Below are 8553 nucleotides of genomic sequence, written 5' to 3' on the forward strand. Positions count from 1 at the left end.
CTGAGGAGACATAAAGGGTCTGAGCGCCTGGCCCAGTCCTATTATCCCATAACCCTGTATCGTTTGGGGGGTTCCCAAGAAGAAGACCCTGAGGCCAGAATTCAAGTGCAAGTAGTTTAACTGAAAGGTGAAGGAAATGCTGGAAAGGAGGCAGGGAAGAGAAGCCAGCTGACGAAGGTGTCTGGAGACAATTACAACTGTCGGCCACAGGCACATAGACCCCTTGGGGAAACGCAAGGAGCCCGTGTAAGACACGCTCTGAGTTATCCCACCTGAGGGGTAAGGGAGCTGGAGCCTTTACACCCCAACTGCTGTTGGACGTTGGTCAGAGCTGCTCCGGGGAGGCATTAATTCCCCAGCATCCCTAGTCCTCTATGTGGGCAGGCAGAGAAGACTCTAGAGGCCAGACAGACCCGCGGCCAAAGGAACACAGTCGCGGGGCTTGTTGCGGGAAGTCTGGCCCACATGCAACCAAGGGATGAGCGTGAGGGGCTATGGTTGAGGCTCTTGGCAGCGTCTGCTGTCGTTAGTATTTTTATTGCATGAAATCCCATAACGTGAAGAGATTTAGGAGCACATGTTCATTGGTATGGGAGAAATCCTGTAATTTGATTTGTCAACCCATAATCAATTCCTAGGGCTTGGGAACCTCTAATTCTTGTGTTGAGGGGCTCATTTCTAGCAGATGCTAGATCCCTCGGGGGCATATTTAGAATCAGGGGCAGTGTTGCATGTGGGATCTTGGCTTTCCCAAATTTATCTGGTGAAATTTCCAAATGCTAAATGATGGAAGATTTTAAAGGGGTGCAAGAGTTCTAAGAAATTTTAAACAATAGGGCAACTCCTTTCCTTTGTTCAGATGGGAAGGTCGAGGAGAGAGAGAGGGGAGTGGAGAAAATGGAGAAATCGGACACGGGAGAGGATCAAGGGTGGCAACCCGGATAAAAATAGAGTGGGCAGAGTGGAGCGGATACGAAGGTGGCCTAGGAATCAAGAAAGACAAGTAAAGGGGGAAGACGGATGACTCGTGTTTTCACTAAATATTAAATCATAACTGGTTCACACAAATGAAAGAGACGCCAAGCCTACCTTCTGTCTTTCGGGAAGGTGTGGTAAATTCTGCATGCTAATTTACAGTCAGGAACAGGTGCCAGTGGGCATGAGGACAGCAGTCCCTGAAATCCGTGGATCGTCGTCTGTTGCACCCAAATTCCCATGCCAGGTTTTGTGGTCTCAGGCCACATGATGTAAAATATATTTTGGTGGAATCTCTGAAATTGTAGTGTCAGTTTGCATAGGTCCCCAAAGCAATACCCACGCCACCTTGCTTCTCCCCTCGGGGTGTCGTAAGAATACAACTTTCAGTAAGATCCAGCTGTTGTCTGCTTGCAGCCTGAATTCAAATGGTGTGGGGAACCCTTTCAGTCCCGTGTCCCTGCTTGTGCTCCAGAAACGTAACAAGGAGAGAACCAGGCAGCTAGTGTTTTCTCCGGAGAGGATTTGGAACCATCAGTAGTTGATGGCGTTTGTTATGGTTTTTCATACCCTCCCAATCAGATAAAAGTATCACATCGTCTGTCCTCTTTGCCAAACCTGGGAGAAACTATTCGGGGGGAACGTCTTGATGGGGACATTTACTACTGAGCAGTAATGGTAGCCATGAACTTTTCATAACGGAGTGAAAAAAAAAATCCGTTCCTTTCTTACTTGCAGACATCACCTAGGCGGTGCGATTTGACTTGTTTGTTTTTATTTATTACCTAGAGGTTCCCTGTGACAAATGCCGGGCCTTCAGGTTTAAGCAGACTTGATTTAACAACATCTCCAGATAAAATTCAAAACAGCTATAGAAGAAAATGAATTGACTTTACAGCCTGCTAGGATGTCGACAATGGCTCAGGACGTACACAACTCAGAAAAAGAAAAGGGGGGGGGACTGCGGAAGGAATCCCCTTTTCAGAGACTGAGCACGTTGGTTTGGAGTAGGTTATAAGTAAAATGGAATGACGTCCACGTTAAGCTTCCATCGGTGATGATCAGGCGCTGGAATGCTCGCGCCTGGGCTCATCTGAGCATTACTAATTCAGGACAGTTCTGTTTGTATGGAATTATTTGCACTTATGTTTTGCCCGAGTTAAGAAAGGGTACCCTCAGGTCTTGCTCAGAGCGTGGGGGATTAAACACGCAGCTCTCATTAACAAGCCTGCGAAATGTGCAAGCCTGCTCCACTCCCTAAACGCTTTGCAGGAAGTGTTCCTTCTGCCAGCGTGCGGTCTACAGCAGCACCTTCCAGATTGGAAAGCTTAGCAGAGTGGTATAGCACTGAGGAACAAGCCACCATACGGGAGGTCTGTCACCCAAAAGGTGGCTTGGGAGCCAGACGTTTTCGTGGGACCAAGCCAAACAAGGAAGTTCGGGCAGGTGAGAGCTGGCCAGCGCCGTGCCTAAGTTCACCAGTTGGACTTTGCTCGAAGGGACCCTCTCACGGCTGACAGAGGGCCTCGGAACTCTTGGGTCCCCTTCGTGTGAACGCGCGGCAGCTGTGGTGTGTCAGGAAGGAGTCCCCTTTGCCACAGAGACGATGCCACAGTTCAAAGCGTGGCCTTGAACGTCAGACAGATTTGGGTCCCCTGCTCCCCAGCTGATTGACCTCGGGGATGCTGTTCTGCCCTTTGAAGCTTTGGTTTCTCCCACTGCAAGATGGGTATAAAAACATGACAACTTGCCTCATGGCTTGTGGTGAAGCATCTTAACATAAGAAATGCCTAGCGCACAGTAACCACTCAAGAAATTTTGGCTTTTTTTTTTTTTTTCTTCCTCAAACTCTCGGAGCCCAGGGATCAGTCCATGTGGGAAGCAATTTCCTCAGCACTTGCAGTTGCTATAAATCAATGGGCAGATTGCCTGGATTTGGGGTGGAAGGCAATTTAATTCCAGTGTCTCTACTGTTTGCTTTGTTTTGCTCTGAATTCAGGCCGTAAAAGGTAAGTTGGCATCAGCAGTCAGCTGTTGCCACCTACATCTGAATGCCAATGTCCTCTCATCTATTGACACAAGAAGAGAGTAAATAAGGTAATGTCCCCGGAATTTTCTTTACACTAAACGTGTAATTAGCCACTTACCCATGATGAGTGAAATTTAATTTCAGCTAAGTGAAAAGGAATGCTGATTAGATTTATTTTATTATCTGTTTACTTTCTGGGAAGAGGGCAGCTGGATAAAATATCTTCTTGACTCTACTTTTAATGTCCTGCAGTGTTGACCACTGAAACGTGCAGAAACTTGAAGCCACTGCACGCATAAATGCAAATATTCATTTTATTGGCATTTTCCTTCTTTTTATTAGTTGGAGTGGAGGTGAGCATGACCCCCTAGCTTCTGTCTGCCCGAATGCAGAGGCGAGAGGGGCGGGAGGCAAGCCTGGGAGAGAGGCAGAGACAAGTTAGGGCAGGGCCAGCCCTGTACAACACTGCTTGAAGGGGCTTCTCTCCTCTGCTTTCACTGTTTCTCTCTTTCCGGTGACCTTGCCTCCCCTTTGGCAGCCCAGAGCCCCTGCCGGGGCCCCTTTCCTGGACTCCCTTACCCCAGGATTCCTGGCTGTTCCTGAACCATTGTTCTCATAGCCCTATTTCATCAAGACCCCTTTTCCAAAGGCTCTCCGCGAACAGTTGTAAGGAAAGAAAGAGTATACATTTCTGCGAAGGTTTTTATTTTTTTTATTTATTTTTATGCTTATTTAGTTTTTGAGAGAGACAGAGGACGAGTGGCGGAGGGGCAGAGAGAGAGGGAGACACAGAATTGGGAGCAAGCTCCAGGCTCTGAGCTGTCAGCACAGAGTCGGATGCGGGGCTCAAACACACAGACCGTGAGATCATGACCTGAGCCGAGGTCGGACGCCCAACCGACTGAGCCACCTGGCGCCCCTCTGTGAAGGTTTTTGTAAACGATAGTAGCTTCATGGATTTCCCTGCTGATGTCGTATTTTTGTGGAGTACACACTTTAAGAGATCAGTATTTAAACCTTAGGGAATGAATCAGAAATGTTGGAGTTTCAGGAAGGACTTTCTAATTGCCCTTCCAAAATTTTTTTAATGTTTACTTATTTGAGAGAGACAGAGACACAGAGAGAGAGAACATGAGCAGGGGAGGGGCAGAGAGAGGGAGGGAGACAGAGAATCCAAGCAGTCTCTGGGCTGTCAGTGCAAAGCCTGATGTGGATCTTGAACCCACGAACCACGAGATCATGACCTGAGCCGGAGTCAGATGCTCAACCGACTGAGCCACCCAGGCGTCCCTCCTTTCAGATGTAACAAGAAAAACAAACCTGTCCATTTCTACAGTCTTAAGACACTCCTGTTAACCAGTATCAACCAGTTCCTAGAAAAAGAGACCGGAGAACATCCAGAGAGCAAGTCTATGAATTCCACCCCCTCGTTTCAGGGATAATTACGACATTGTTTACCATCAAGGCTCCATAAGCTACACTTGATAGAATATTCTCATTCTATTTTGTTTCAGGCTATGTGTAAATGTGGGGATGACAGATGACTTTTCCCCATTCTTCCTGTCTTTGTGGTTTCCCGGTCATAGAATTTGAATGAAAAGCTTTTGATCGTTGTATTTTTTATTTGTTACTGAAATAACTCTTCCGCTTACATTTAGGCAGCTCTGGGAATGGCCACTGGAAGAGCACACTTTAAATACTTCGGCTGGCACCACCATACTTCGGCCATCTGTCTAGGTTTCGAAGTACATGGCCTTCCTCGGGACCTCACTGGGGTGATACTTGGGGGATGACTGTGGAGCATCTGTGAGCATCTAGGTCTTGACATGACCCCATTAAGATGCTCTGGCCTCTGTTCTCACAATCTTAGCTGTTCACTTTGAACTGGGTGTCTAGGTGCCCTTTTCTTTATAAGTGCTGTCAGCCCAGGTTGGCTTTGCCACAGCCTGACATGACTTTCTTTGGGTCTGATGATCTACTGGAGAGGAAGGCAATTCTTCCTTTTAAAGTGGGCGGATTTTCAAACTGGGGTGTGCTTTGCAGAACTGCCATGAATCTGCCTATGGCTGTGACTTTGAAAAAAAAAAAGCTACTTTAACCTTGAAAGTCATTGAGGACAGGAAGTGCGTGCTGGGGACGTCACCAGATCTGCCACTTTCCTGGCCCTGGATGGCCACTCTCTCCACTCATCCCCTTTGCTTCTGGACCGTGGAAATTCTGGGTCAAGGGGTAAAGGTATAGGATTGGAGGCGAGTGAGTTAAAGTCACGTGGTCAGCGAAAGGTGACTCCTTCCTACAGTGATAACCAGACTATTTACTCGAATGGGCAGCAGAAGCAACATTTGTATCTCCTTTTGAAAGACGGCTTACTGCTAAATTAAAATGATCTCAAACTTTGGGAATGGTGCCGTTGAGCACGTGGAAGAGGCCCAGGAAACACTGTCCCCTCCCCTAAAGATACTGTATTTATTATTTTCTAATGTGCTGTCTCTTCCCAGTGTGGCTAGGGTTGAATTTTAAACTTGTCATCGTGTGCAGTTAAATGTGAAGGGGTGAAGTGTCAGAAGCATTCACCTGCTTCCCTCCTCCCCCTGCTCCCTGCTCTCCAGCTTACCTTTTGAAAAGCGGATCATCAATGGCTTATTTATTTAAAGAAGTGTTAGGGCTATTAATAAATATTTTGGTAGCACCGTATACTTTAATAGGGCTGAACAGTAAACAAATCTGTGCCAAAAGAAAAAAAGAACAAAATCTCCTTCGCCCCAGGAGTAGAAAACTTCCTTTTATTGGCCGTTGCCACCTGTTCTGATAGATGCATTTTGACTGCGGCTCATCTCGTCTCTGTTACTTAGACAAGGGACGCACCTGTTGTCTGTCTCTGGGGACGTGAGGAGATGCTTCATACCCAGTCTTTGCTAGGACCGAGAGGGAAGGAGAACTTTGAGTGTGGGTCAGAGTTCCTGTCTTAGGAATTTCAATTCCTTCTGATTCAAACACTGAGTAAATGAAGTCGATAGGAGTTTCCCACCTATTGAATATTAGCTCAGGCGAGGTGTTTCAAATAAATGACTTTTCTATCGTTATTATCAAAATCTTTTTAAAGATATACACACTTACTTGCCTTTCATCATAAGGGATAAGGAACGTATCTTTTAAAAATAATTTATTGTAATCACTGTGGCTGTCACCTAGCCTAGTGGCTGTATTTCAGGGTGACAATTCCAGGGACTCTTGTTTGCCATACTCTTTTACCCTGTCTGCTTTCCATAGCCAATTCCTTCTTTCGTTGAGCAAATATTTATTGAGCGCTCACTATATTTGAGGGAGCACAGGTATGAAGCTATGCTCAAGGGCGTCTCTGCCATTAGGAGCTGTGGAGTGTGGCTGGAGAGGTAGACGCATCAAGATTTACGTTCAATTCATTGGTACAAGTGTGCAGACGTGTAATGGAAGGTTTCACACAGAAGGGGCCATCTGGGTTGGGTGTTGAAAGATAAGTAGGTGGTTGAGGCCCAGAGACCCTAGGAAGGAGCATCCCAGGTACTGAACCCAGCACGGGCAAAGGTAGGTGACTGTGAAAGTACATTGCATAGGACATCAGGGTGCCTGAAGGGGTGGGTGTGCAGGAGATTCCCGGAGATGAAAACTGTCCACTGCCCCCAGGGCTCTAATTTGTTTGCTGTCACTTTGCCTGCCTCGATCCTCTTCTCCTTCCTGCCATGACAGACCTTCATCTTTCATTGGCTGTGAAACTCGATACCTAACCTGGTTGTGTTTAAAATGAGAGTAATCAGCTTTCAGGGGAGCGCTTCCTCTATGAACAAAGGGTGAGGGCTCTGATGCATCCATTTCGGCTATTCAGGGACTTCCTGGCTCTCATTTGCATATTGGATGATGAAGGAGGGTAGAGAGGTCACCTTCAGAAAAACAAGGCGTCTTGCTAACTGTTTTTCTAAAGGCCAGAGACATAAACAGTTAAAATGGAACTCACTTGTGATGGAGGATGAATGAATCAGTGTGTGCAAAGCATGTGGTTATCTTTCTATGAAGGGTGAGGTTGGATGCAGGAACACTGTTATTCCAAGAATGATGGATGGTGGCAAATCTCTTTGAGATAAATCGTGTCAGCTCCCACCAACATCCTTCCAACTGTATGAACTCTGCCCTTTGATTCTTGGATAACCCCCTGCTCACTGTAGATGTGAGACCTTGATAGGTATCAAAGCACCAGGGAAAAATAATATCATAAAAATAACCAACATCAATAGAGCAGGGAACAAGAATTACCTCCACTCCGTGGGCAGCAGCCAGCGAGGGACACAAAAAAGAAATGATTGACATCAGCATACAAACATACACCCTGATGAGACCTGGCTATGTAGTTCAACAAGAAAGCTATAGCCCATGACAACAGGAATGGACGTGGGCTTGAAAAGTGAAACACTTTGTGGATACATCCCCCCACCCCCCAGTGCATTGCAGCTGGCCTCTGAGGAGCCATATTGTCAGTTCACTGACCCCATCCCTGCTTCTCAACTCTACAGCTCTGGAGTCAGGTTCAAACAAGGTTGAATGTTGGGCTTCCTGGCGGGGACTATCCTTTCTGTAGGCCTTATAAATGGAGCCTAGGTGCAGGCATGCTTTGCAACATGCCCTCCTCCCTTGGCCCTAATCTTTCCTGGAGCTCTCCTGAAGATCCCAGGTTATATGACATCACTTGCTAAAGGAGTGGTGTTGCCACTTGAGTTGGACCCAAGCACAGGGACACTGTTGAGGGAGAGTGCAGCTCCCAGTTGTCCTGAAGTTTTGTTGAGAAAGCAATCGTTTTATTAATACATACTATCTACAAAGCATCGTTAGGTACTATTTGAGGTATTAAAAAATAAAAAGACAGGGTTATTTTAGAAGATTTGATAGTCCTGTTGGGGGAGAAAATACATAAATACAAAGATTGACATATCATCTCATGTACTCTGGTTGAATGGAGATTGGGTTTATCTGACAAAGCTTGCTAGACAGGCACGTTCTTATCTAATGCGGGAGGAAGCAGAACAGGCTTCATGGGCATGGGACCTATGGAGTCACACGTGGCCATACTTAGAAGGGCCCCCGTGCTTGGTTTACTGCTCTGCTGTTGCATGTTAGATTCTTAATCATTTTTGAACAAGGGGATCCACAGTTTAGTTTTGCCATGGGCCCCGCAAATTACGCAGTTGGTTGGGGGAAGGGGGATATTTGTGACATGGCTGCCTCAGTCACCAAAGTGATATCTTGCAGAGGAACAGCTAATAGATTGGCTTGGTTGAGCTGAAAAGCCCACGTGTAAGAAGCGTGGAAAGGGAAGGCTTTGATGGGGGAAGGCGAGATACTTGATGGTAGTATGGGATTTCAGGAAGGAGTTGCCAACCATGGCCAACACTTTCTTTTTTATGCATTTGCACATAACTTGTATTAGCATATGCTGTCCTGAGGGGTGGAAAGGGTTAGAAAAGGCTTAGGTTTGCTGTTTCCCATCTGTCCCCATCAAGGATGTCGTGTGGACTGTTACA

Source organism: Panthera uncia, unplaced genomic scaffold (genome assembly GCF_023721935.1).
Source record: "Panthera uncia isolate 11264 unplaced genomic scaffold, Puncia_PCG_1.0 HiC_scaffold_1340, whole genome shotgun sequence".
In the NCBI taxonomy this organism is placed as follows: Eukaryota; Metazoa; Chordata; class Mammalia; order Carnivora; family Felidae; genus Panthera; species Panthera uncia.